Here is a 12,673-nt window from a genome sequence, read left to right as displayed (position 1 = left end):
GCTCACACGTTTGAACAAAATAAAAAGGCACAGACATAGGTGGCAAAAGTGCCTAGACACGGGATAATTATTATTGGCCCAGGAGACAATGCTATGTCAATAAACAAAACAGAGAACGATTGGTGAAGCTACTTGACTGTATTGTCGCGTGCCTAAGGGTCTGCAATCAAAGCTATCTGTTCGAAATACTTACGAATCGAAATTAGAAAGCTTATATAATTCACTTCCGAGAACTATGACAATATTTATGATACGGAATTATTAAGGTTCCAGGTTCGAGTACTGGTGTGGTAGACAGTTTTGGTCTGCCAGGAAGTTTCAAAAAGAAACCCTGCTGATAGACCGTGTTCTTGAAGCACTTAGCAGCCTAATGATAGGAAACCTAGCTGCTACCGTAAACTTCTTCCACCAGAATACGAACCGTCTAGCCAATTTTGGAATATACGCTTTCTTGCAGCTTTATGAAACACTTCCAAGGAAACGAACCATTGCCACGTAACAAGCACGGATTAAGAAAATATCGTTCTTGTGAAACGAATGTGGCTCTTTATCCGTACTAACTAAAGGTTGCTATTGACGGGGGTCCCAAGCTGATTAAGTTTTTCTGGATTTCCTCAGGGCTTTTGATATCGTTCTTCACAAGCGACTTCTTATCATATAGCATGCTTGTGGAGTATTGACTCAGCTGTGTGAATGGATTCGCCGTTTACTCTAGAAGGCCATGGTTAGTAGTAATTTAGGGGTGGTCATATAGTGATGACCTACAACAAAGCGTTATAGGCCCTCTATTGTACTTTGGCTATCATCATTTGGATGTAATGCAGCACATATTTTTTTTCCGAAAGCAGGTTGATCTTATTCAGGATTCCAATATATACAACATTATTCCCAATTGTTTTGGCTGCAAAACCTATTTTTCGAAATACTCTCCATTACATGTAAAGACCTTATGCAACCCTACTGGCAAGGCCTTCCTACCCGCATGGTACCGGTAATTCTAAGGTTCGACGTCTTGCTGCATCAATAACCTCTCCATCACACACGTACTGATTTCCGAAGGCCAAACTCGTGCAAGTCGGAAGGTTGCGAGATCCAGGCTCTAGGGTGAACGTGGGAGAACAGTCCAGTCAATTTTTGTGAGATCCTAACGGTTGCACAGCTTTATGTGAGTTCTTGCGTTGTCGTGGAGAAGGAGGAGTTGATTTGCATTTTTGTGGCGACGAACAGGCTGAAGTAGTTTTCTCAGTTTCCTGAGGGTGTGAGCGGCCGGCCGGCGCACGGGAAATCCGACTCGTTTGCGCGACGTTGTTGCCATGATGACAGACGCCTCGCCCAAAGACTCACCGTGAAGTTGTACACTGCCAGGTGTCCGTAGACATTCTGGAGGCGCCCATGAATAGGTGCGATACTCTGGTTTTCCTCCAAAAAACCAGTGATAGCTCTGAGCTGGGAACGCCCCGCCATTCCAGACGCTATTTTGAAGGCTATGTATAGGCTGGCACCTTCATGAAACTGTAGGAGCCGAAGCAGGAGTATCCCATGATGTCCCACAACAAATTTCACGTTTTTTCAACGGGGAATGGCAGAGAAAAAAAAGAATGTGTAGCGCTACTTACTGAACGCCACTCGCAGAATGGAGGCTCGTAATCCATTTTGAAGCTAAACTTCCGCTCTGCAAATTTCTTGAAAATTCTGGCACCAGCAAGAGCTGAGAGGTGGGAATGTGGACAGCTGAGCAAACATTTATGCTCGCCGAGTAGGACCGAGCAGAAGAGTCCGCTCGTGGCGGACGGGCGAGTCCAGGGGCAGTGGGGCAGCTCCATTGTCCTGTGGGGCCTGCTACAACTACAGGTACGCCGAGTGAGCTATGGAGGAGCTCCGCCCCATTATGTGGCCGGCCGCCTCATCCATTATGAATGACCGCAGCCGGGAGCGGGCTGAATCACCTGCCGCACTCAGCTGTTTCCTGGCCTGCGTACGCCGCCGGCTGACGTAGGCACAGTGCTTACCGCTGCGGGATGTTCCGTGTTGTCGCTGCTGTCGTCTTCTCTCCAAAGACAGATTTGATGCAGATCTCCATGCTATTCTATCTTGTAGAAGCCTCTTCATCTCCGAATAACTACTGCAGCCTACATCCTTCTGAATGTGTTTACTATAATCATCTCTTGGGCTTCCTCTATGATTTTAACCCCCGCCCCCAAACCGCACCCACGCTTACCTCCAGTACTAAACTGGTGATCCCTTGATGTCTCGCATGTGCCCTACCAACAGGTACTTTCTTCTACTCGGGTTGTGCAACAAATTTCTTTTCTCCCAATTTCTATTCAGTACCTCCTCATTAGTTACGTGATTTACCCATCTAGCCTTCACCATTCTTCTGCATCACAACATTCTATTCTTGTAAATTATAGATTTCAGTCGTTCTTTTTAAATTTTATTGTGCAATCTAAATTTCGGCTTGAAGCTAGCCATTCTTGGCTCAAATGGTTCAAATGGCTCTTAGCACTATGCGACTTAACTTCTGAGGTCATCAGTCGCCTAGAACTTAGAACTAATTAAACCTAACCTAAGGATATGACACACATCCATGCCCGAGGCAGGATTCGAACCTGCGACCGTAGCGGTCGCTCGGGCTAGCCATTCTCAATGCACTATTATTTTCGCTCAGTGCATGTAATTCCTCGTTGTTTGACTGATCGCTGCAATCTGTAATATAACAGTCCCTGAATGCAACAGCTTTCTGACTGGAAGGTAACTTGACATTCTATTCTTTTCTTGCCTAAACTGTTAGTCACCCACATTTCACTTCCGTACATAGCTACACTCCATACAAATACTATTGCGATGCTGTTTAATCGTAGATGAGCTAATTTCGACTAAGTATCATTGTGGCCCGCCCGGTTGGCCGTGCAGTCTAACGCACGGCTTTCCAGGCGGGAAGGAGCGCCTGGTCCCCGGCACGAATCCGCCCGGCGGATTTGTGTCGAGATCCGGTGAGCCGGCCAGCCTGTGGATGGTTTTTAGGCGGTTTTCCATCTGCCTCGGCGAAAGCGGGCTGGTTCCCCTTATTACGCCTCGGTTACACTATGTCGGTGATCGTTGGGCAAACAAATTCTCCACGTACGCGTACACCACCTTTACTCTATCACGCAAACATAGGGGTTACACTCGTCTGGTGTGAGACGTTCTCTGGGGGGGGGTCCACGGGGGCCGAACCGCACAATAACCCTGGGTTCGGTGTGGGGCGACGGAGGGGTGGAGTGCGGTAGTCGTCAGGGGGTTGTGGACCATTGCGACTGCGGCGGGGACGGAGCCTCTCCGTCGTTTCTAGGTCCCCGATTAACATACAATACAATACAATACAAGTATCATTGTCAAGCACCTGTAAAACCAACATGGAAAAGCACTACATTGTCTGCCTACATCAAGTGTAAATGAAACTTTAAACACCCCACATTTTCAAATCACTGTCAATTATAAGTAAAAGGTAACCATACTCCGTCATCTTACGAGACGATTCGCACTACAGCGACACCATTTAAGATCGTATTCAGATCTTTGCTCTATGTACAACAACATGGTACCTGGCAGAAGTGCGTAGTTTGTCTCAGATACGTGTTCATCCAAAGATTTTGCGACCCTCGGCGTACATATCATAGACACGTTACATACATTGCTGACTTAGTTGATGTCATGTATAAAAAAAGTGAGCGACCAAAGAATACATTAAGGGCATACAAACGGACATGAAATATTGTATACAGTTCATGGCATATCACCGGCCAAAGTACATTATTTTAAACATCATATTAACAAAAAAATATATGAGACACGTACAAAATTCCACATATAATTGAAATAGAATATTCCTGCAACTGCTGGCTTGACAGGTTATCAGTGTCTGAAAGCTATTTCTAGACACACAGAATCCAAACCTAACAATCTGTACAGAAAGGAAACCCACGAATTTATTATTTTAAGTAACAACCAATATGCAGTGCGTGGATGGGTGACAAGCAAATGTCACCTGTGTTGTAAAATGTATCAACCAGTACTGGGAGCGTCAAGAACTTCATGACTTACAGTGTGTGATAGTATCATAATATAAAATGCATCAGAAACCATGGAATCGGTTCAATATAAAGAGAAATAACGCGGGAAATAACTATAAAAAGGGGAGAAACGAAGCCTCAAAGCATGATGTGTTATGTGGCCACATAAAATAAACAACACTGAAGTATAAAATGTGTAAAAATCAATATCTTACTCCGACGGGAAGAGCAGTTCGTTACAATATATATAAAACATTCAGTACACCATACATTATTAGATTTGTAGGGTTTCCAAAACAATATTCTCACAATCATATACCCATGCCTCTTACTACAGAGCAAATACGTGGTAACACATCACTTTCTTTGGGAAAAGATATATGGCAACCAGTAGCAGAATTAAGACGGGAACAGGTATAAATCACTGTATGACCCACTTCCAGTAAAATAGATGAGGTAATACACACTACTTAGTAGGAATAAAAGAGGCTTCCTGATCCTTAAATTTATACTCGACGTTAACAAATTTCTCCTCTTCAGAAACGCTTTTCTTCCCGGTGCCAGTCTATATTTTAAATCCTTTCTACTTCGGCTATCACCAGTTATTTTGCTGTCCAAATTGCAAACTTCATACAGTACTTTCAGTGTCTCATTTTCTAATCTAATTCGCTCAGCGTCACCTAATATAATGGAGTATATTCCGTTATCCTCGTTTTGCTTTTGTTGATGTTCATTTTATATCCTCCTTTCAAGATACCGTCCATTCTGTTCAACTGCTCTTCCCAGTTCTTTGCTGTCTCTGACAGATTTACTATGTGATCGGAAAACTCTCAAGCTTTTATTTTTTCTACTTGGACTTTAATCCCCCCTCCCCCTACAAATTTTTCTTTTGTTTTCTTTACTGCTTGCTCAATGTTCAGATTGAATAACATCGGGGATAGGCTACAACCCTGTCTCACTCCCTTCTCAACCACTGCTTTCCTTTCATGCCCCTCGACTCTTATAACTGCCGCTACAACCCTGTCTCACTCCCTTCTCAACCACTGCTTTCCTTTCATGCCCCTCGACTCTTATAACTGCCATCTCGTTACTGTACAAAGTGTATACAGCCTTTCGCTCCCTGTATTTTACACCTGCTAGCCTCAGAATGTCAAAAAGAGTATTCCAGTCAACATAGTCAAATGATTTCTCTAATTCTATAAATTCTATAAACGTATGTTTCCCTTTCCTTAACATATATTCTATGAGAAGCCGTGGAGTCATTATTGCCTCGCGTGTTCCTACATTTGTACGCAATCCAACTGATCTTCCAAGAGGTCGGCTTCTATCAGTTTTTCCATTCGTATGTAAAGGATTCGTGTTTGTATTTCGATACCTTTTTTTTACCATGACTTTTTAAACTGATAGTTCGGTAATATTCACACTTGTCAGATACTGCTTTCTTTGGAATTCTGAATTGAAGTCTGAGGGTATTTGACCTGTCTCATACATCAGGCTCACCAGATGTAAGAATTTTGTCATAGCTGGCTCTCCCAAGGCTATCAGTAGACCTGACACAATGTTGTCTGTTCCTGGGGCGTCGTTTCGACTTTGGTCTTTCAGTGCTCTGTCAGATTCTTCTCGTAGTATCATATCTCCCACCTCATACGTGTACTCTACAAAAAGACAATATCCTCTGCCCGCATTGTTATTAAATGTACTTTTCCACCACGATCGGGATTTCTGCCTATTAGGCCCTGTTAGCGAGGGGACATTGCACTACGAAATGTGTCAGTGCATATCATTCCTTCTAAGAGGTCGCTGTTTTCGTGACATTCATGTTTACATTTGCCCTGTGTAGAATGTGGCAGAAATTTTCGTCATTTGAACAGTGAGAGCAGAAAACTTTCTAAGTGCTAAAACTCACATCTGTCAGGAGAATAATAGAAAAGAATGCATATTTTCGAGCTGTGCGTACGTTATTGTCGGTAACTGCCGCTCTTTTTTTAAGTGCTTTATCTGAAAACTACCTTGAGCAGTTAAACAGAGAACCGACTCGTGGCGATAACATATTAGACCTTCTCGTGACAAACAGACCCCAAATATTTCAAACAGTTGATGCAGAACAGGGAATCAGTGATCATAAAGCGGTTACTGCATCGATGATTTCAGTCGTAAATAGAAATATTAAAAAAGTAGGAAGATTTTTATCTTTAGCAAAAGTGACAAAAAGCAGATTACAGAGTACCTGACGGCTCAACACGAAAGTTTTGTCTCAAGTATAGATAGTGTTGAGGATCAGTGGACAAAGTTCAAAACCGTCGTACAATATGCGTTAGTTGAGTATGTGCCAAGCAAGATCGTAAGAGATGGAAAAGAGCCACCGTGGTACAACAAGCGAGTTAGAAAACTGCTGCGGAAGCAAAGGGAACTTCACAACAAACATAAACATAGCCCAAGCCTTGCAGACAAACAAAATTTACACGAAGCGAAATGTAGTGTGAGGAGGGCTATGCGAGAGGCTTTCAATGAATTCGAAAGTAAAGTTCTATGTACTGACTTGGCAGAAAATTATAAGAAATTTTGGTCTTATGTCAAAGCAGTAGGTGGATCGAAACAAAATGGCCAGACACTCTGTGACCAAAATGGTACTGAAACAGAGGATGGCAGACTAAAGGCCGAAATACTAAATGTATTTTTCCAGAGCTGTTTCACAGAGGAAGACTGCACTGTAGTTCCTTCTACAGATTGTCGCACAGATGACAAAATGGTAGATATCGAAATAGACGACAGAGGGATAGAGAAACAATTAAAATCGCTCAAAAGAGGAAAGGCCGCTGGACCTGATGGGATACCAGTTAGATTTTACACAGAGTACGCGAAGGAACTTGCCCCCCTTTTGCAGCGGTGTACCGTAGGTCTCTAGAAGAGCGTAAAATTCCAAAGGATTGGAAAAGGGCACAGGTCACTCCCGTTTTCAAGAAGGGACGTCGAACAGATGTGCAGGACTATAGGCCTATATCTCTAACGTCGATCAGTTGTAGAATTTTGGAACACGTATTATGTTCGAGTATAATGACTTTTCTGCAGACTAGAAATATAGTCTGTAGGAATCAGCATGGGTTTTGAAAAAGACGGTCGTGTGAAACCCAGCTCTCGCTATTCGTCCACGAGACTCAGAGGGCCATAGACACGGGTTCACAGGTAGATGCCGTGTTTCTTGACTTGCGCAAGGCGTTTGACACAGTTCCGCGCAGTCGTTTAATGAACAAAATAAGAGCATACGGACTATCAGAGCAATTGTGTGATTGGATTGAAGAGTTCCTACATAACAGAACGCAGCATGTCATTCTCAATGGAGAGAAATCTTCCGAACTAAGAGTGATTTCAGGTGAGCCGAAGGGGAGTGTCGTAGGACCGTTGTTATTCACAATATACATAAATGACCTGGTGGATGACATCGGAAGTTCACTGAGGCTTTTTGTCGATGATGGATGCTGTGGTATATCGAGAGGTTGTACCAATGGAAAACTATAATGAAATGCAGGAGGATTTGCGCATGGTGCAGGGAATGAAAATTGAATCTCAATGTAGACAAGTGTAATGTGCTGCGAATACATAGAAAGATAGATCCCTTGTCATTTAGCTACAAAATAGCAGGTCAGCAACTGGAAGCAGTTAATTCCATAAATTATCTGGGAGTAAGCATTAGGAGTGATTTAAAATGGAATGATCATATAAAGTTGATCGTTGGTAAAGTAGATGCCAGACTGAGATTCGTTGGAAGAATCCTAAGGAAATTCAATCCACAAACAAAGGAAGTAGGTTACAGTACGCTTGTTCGCCCACTGCTTGAATACTGCTCAGCAGTGTGGGATCCGTACCAGATAGGGTTGAGAGAAGAGATAGAGAAGATCCAACGGAGAGCAGTGCACTTCGTTACAGGATCATTTAGCAATCGCGAAAGCGTTACGGAGACGATAGATAAACTCCAGTGGAAGACTCTACAGAGAGACGCTCAGTAGCTCGGTACGGGCTTATGTTGAAGTTTCGAGAACATGCCTTCACCGAAGAGTCAAGCAGTATATTGCTCCCTCCTACGTATATCCCGCGAAGAGACCATGAGGATAAAATCAGAGAGATTAGAGCCCACACAGAAGCATCCTTCTTCCCACGAATAATACGAGACTGGAATAGAATGGAGAACCGATGGAGGTACTCAAGGTACCCTCCGCCACACACCGTCGGGTGGCTTGCGGAGTATGGATGTAGATGTAGATGTACTTCGGATCACAGCGACGGGTTCGTATGCTTCCTGTCAGACGCAGGGTAGCCGTTCGTATGCGCGCTCTCTGCTGTAGAATGTTTGCTTGCTGTTCCGATCTCTACCTTGTGTTGTTTACCGAGCATGTTATGGATGGTGATCCGTAGCTGTGAACATTGTGCGTACGACTTTCAAATAATTACTGCTTCCCGCTGCCTTCGTAGTAGCGAGTTCACATCTTCAGGGACAGCGAGTTTCTCATTTCTACTGCTTTCCTGCCCATACTACTGCAACTCTTATCAGAACGGCCTCTTCGAAGACCCTCACACTGAACTGTTTCTCTGTTTTTGCGTTTTACATCAGTCCAACTGTCCGGTTCTGATTATTTTGCCAACTTCTTTTTTCTGCATGGTACATGAAGCTGTAGATTAAAACTAAAGAAACTGCAAAAAGGTGGGAATTTAAGGAGATGGGACATGGATAAACTAAAAGAACCAGAGGTTGTACAGAGTTTCAGGGAGAGCATAAGGGAGCAACTGACAGGAATGGGGGAAAGAAATACAGTAGAAGAAGAATGGGTAGCTTTGAGGGATGAAGTAGTGAAGGCAGCAGAGGATCAAGTAGGTAAATAGACGAGGGCTAGTAGAAATCCTTGGGTAACAGAAGAAATGTTGAATTTAATTGATGAAAGGAGAAAATATAAAAATGCAGTAAATGAAGCAGGCAAAAAGGAATACAGACGTCTAAAAAATGAGATCGACAGGAAGTGCAAAATGGCTAAGCAGGGATGGCTAGAGGACAAATGTAAGGATGTAGAGGCTTATCTCACTAGGGGTAAGGTAGATACTGCCTACAGGAAAATTAAAGAGATCTTTGGAGATAAGAGAACCACTTGTATGAACATCAAGAGCTCAGATGGAAACCCAGTTCTAAGCAAAGAAGGGAAAGCAGAAAGCTGGAAGGAGTATATAGAGGGTCTATACAAGGGCGATGTACTTGAGGACAATATTATGGAAGAGGATGTAGATGAAGATGAAATGGGAGATACGATACTGCGTGAAGAGCTTGACAGAGCACTGACAGACTTGAGTCGAAACAAAGCCCCTGGAATAGACAACATTCCATTGGAACTACTGACGGCCTTGGGAGAGCCAGTCCTGACAAAACTCTACCATCTGGTGAGCAAGATGTATGAGACAGGCGAAATACCCTCAGACTTCAAGAAGAATGTAATAATTCCAATCCCAAAGAAACCAGGTGCTGACAGATGTGAAAATTACCGAACTATCAGTTTAATAAGTCACAGCTGCAAAATACTAACGCTAATTCTCTACAGACGAATGGAAAAACTAGTAGAAGCCGACCTCGGGGAAGATCAGTTTGGATTCCGTAGAAATGTTGCAACACTTGAGGCAATACTGTCCCTACGACTTACCTTAGAAGCTAGATTAAGGAAGGGCAAACCTACGTTTCTAGCATTTGTAGACTTAGAGAAACCTTTTGACAATGTTGATTGGAAAACTCTCTTTCAAATTCTGAAGGTAGCAAGGGTAAACTACAGGGAGCGAAGGGCTATTTACAATTTGTACAGAAACCAGGTGGCAGTTATAAGAGTCTAGGGACATGAAAGGGAAGCAGTGGTTGGGAAGGGAGTGAGACACGGTTGCAGCTTCTCCCCGATGTTATTCAATCTGTATATTGAGCAAGCAGTGAAGGAAACGAAAGAACAATTCGGAGTAGGTATTAAAATTCATGGAGAAGAAATAAAAACTTTGAGGTTCGCCGATGAAATTGTAATTCTGTCAGAGACGTCAAAGGACTTGGAAGAGCAGTTGAACGGAATGGACAGTGTCTTGAAAGGAGGATATAAGATGAACATCAACAAAAGCAAAACGAGGATAATGGAATGTAGTCGAATTAAGTCGGGTGTTGCTGAGGGAATTAGATTAGGAAATGAGACACTTAAAGAAAGAAGTTTTGTTATTTGGGGAGCAAAATAACTGATGATGGTCGAAGTAGAGAGGATATAAAATGTAGACTGGCAATGGCAAGGAAAGCGTTTCTGAAGAAGAGAAATTTGTTAACATCGAGTATATATTTAAGTGTCAGGAAGTCATTCCTGAAAGTATTTGTATGGAGTGTAGCCATGTATGGAAGTGAAACATGGACGATAAATAGTTTGGACAGGAAGAGAATAGAAGCTTTCGAAATGTGGTGCTACAGAAGAATGCTGAAGATTAGATGGGTAGGTCACATAAATAATGAGGAGGTATTCAACAGAATTGGGGAGAAGAGGAGTTTGTGGCACAACTTGATCAGAAAAAGGGATCGGTTGGTAGGACATGTTCTGAGATATCAAGGAATCACCAATTTAGTACTTGAGGGCAGCGTGGAGGGTATAAATCGTAGAGGAAGACCAAGAAATGAATATACTAAACAGATTCAGAAGGATGTATGTTGCAGTAGGTACTGGGAGATGAAGAAGCTTGCATTAGATAGAATAGCATGGAGAGCTGCATCCAACCAGTCTCAGGACTGAACACCGCAACAACAACATGAAGCTGCGTTATTCCTATTCCTCAGGTCTTCTCTTATATTACTAATCGATTTCTTGTTTCAGTTTTAGCTTAGTTTTCCACAAGCAGTTTAGTTAACCTGATTGCTCCATTCTTTTACTACGCCCACAGAACGTTAGCCTGCGTTTTTTTATATCCATATAAATTCTGGTATGTTTTTAAGTTTCTGTACTTGCTGTTAGTCTGCATCCTCCGATTGCGAAAACATTCTGTTGGCACCCACCTACATAGGGAGAAATGATCATCACGATAAAATAAGAGAAATCTGGGCCCGCACAAAAAAGTGCTCATTTTTCCCGCCGCCCTTCGAGAGTGGAGTGGTAGAGGACGGCTTGAAGGTAGTTCATTGAACTCTCTGCCAGGCACTTTATTGTGAATAACAGAGTAATCACGTAGTGGTAGATGTAGATCTGTGTTCATTCTTGAAAAATAAGTCGGACTCAGAATTTTAGAGTTTACTTTTCGTTCTCTCTTTTGGATTTCTTTTCTTTTTTTTTTTTTAAACAAACGGTTTAAACAGAAACAGGGACGTTGAAAAATCCAAAAGCGAAAACAAGTCTTCTAGCCACATAAAGGCGATCTGGTTGGATTAATGTGAGTAGTGTCTGGATGCCTCTTACAAGTTTGTAGGCTGTTTCCATTTTGTAGCAACAGATTTGTTATTGCTGTTGTTTCTTTTATGATGATGAACAATGTCAGAATCAACTTGTCAGTTGGACACTGTTGTGAGATCCGAGAGTCGTACGCAGAGGCGGGGGCAGCTGGTTGCTGTGGCAGGTCAGATGAACATGCTCGACCAGCTGGTGGTCTCTGTAGCCCACGACGACCCTTTGGCCAACCACTGACGCCGGCCGAAAGTTTGTGCCTCGACACTGCAGGATTTCAGCCAGACTAACCTCGTCGACGGAAGTCGGCCAGTACGTTGCGAGGAAGCTGTACAAGGCATCCCCGCCAACGACATCCAGAAGACCTCCCGCACCTGAATCTTGAAAGTGCGGACCACTCGAGGCTCCATGTTGGAATCAGGTGGAAGGGGGTGGTGATCAGAAGGTCGAGACCACTACTGCAGGAGGTCTGCGAACTGAATCGCCCTAAATTGGGATTTTTTGTCCGATACCCCCTCAATGCTAAAAACCTTCTCACGGACACAAACGACAGCAGTGATAGCTGGGCTGGCGGTGCTCTGGATGCGTGCGACAAAAAGAAAGTATGACAGGGCCTGTACCATCAGCGCCCTGAAATGTCCGACAAAATGGACGTGGACCCTCTCCCACAGGTGGTCAACGCGGGGACACGGCGATAAAACTTGCGCTAGGGACGCTCGATCGAAGGAGCAGGCACAGCACGCACGGCACGTGTGTCCAATAGGGGCCGTCAGATGCACGGTGTTAACCGTGCGGTCAAATGGGGAGGATCTACGCCAGCACAGAACCGTGGCGTTCGAGTGCATGGAGAGAAATTTAGGGGCATCTTTTCGCCCGTGCGCAAGTCAGCATTTAGGAATGCTGCTCTCTAGTGTCTGTGTATTGATTGTGAAACTCGCCTGAAGGTAATGTGCGCAAGCATAGCGTGAGGAGTTTCTTCGGTTCTAACATCTTGTGTGGCTGCTGCGTTGGCAACAGCCACCGTCCGTGCGAAAACAAACTGAACACGTATTGTTACTACCACTACAGCAGAAACTATTGCAACTATGAACATGAACATAAACGTAAATCAAAGAGAACGTGCTGCTTGGGTTAAGCAGTACAGAAATCGTCATAATCATGTTTCTTTCATTAAAGAGTTGTCAGCTGGCGGCTACA

Source organism: Schistocerca gregaria, chromosome 8 (genome assembly GCF_023897955.1).
Source record: "Schistocerca gregaria isolate iqSchGreg1 chromosome 8, iqSchGreg1.2, whole genome shotgun sequence".
Taxonomy (NCBI): domain Eukaryota; kingdom Metazoa; phylum Arthropoda; class Insecta; order Orthoptera; family Acrididae; genus Schistocerca; species Schistocerca gregaria.
This window is presented reverse-complemented; position numbering follows the sequence as displayed.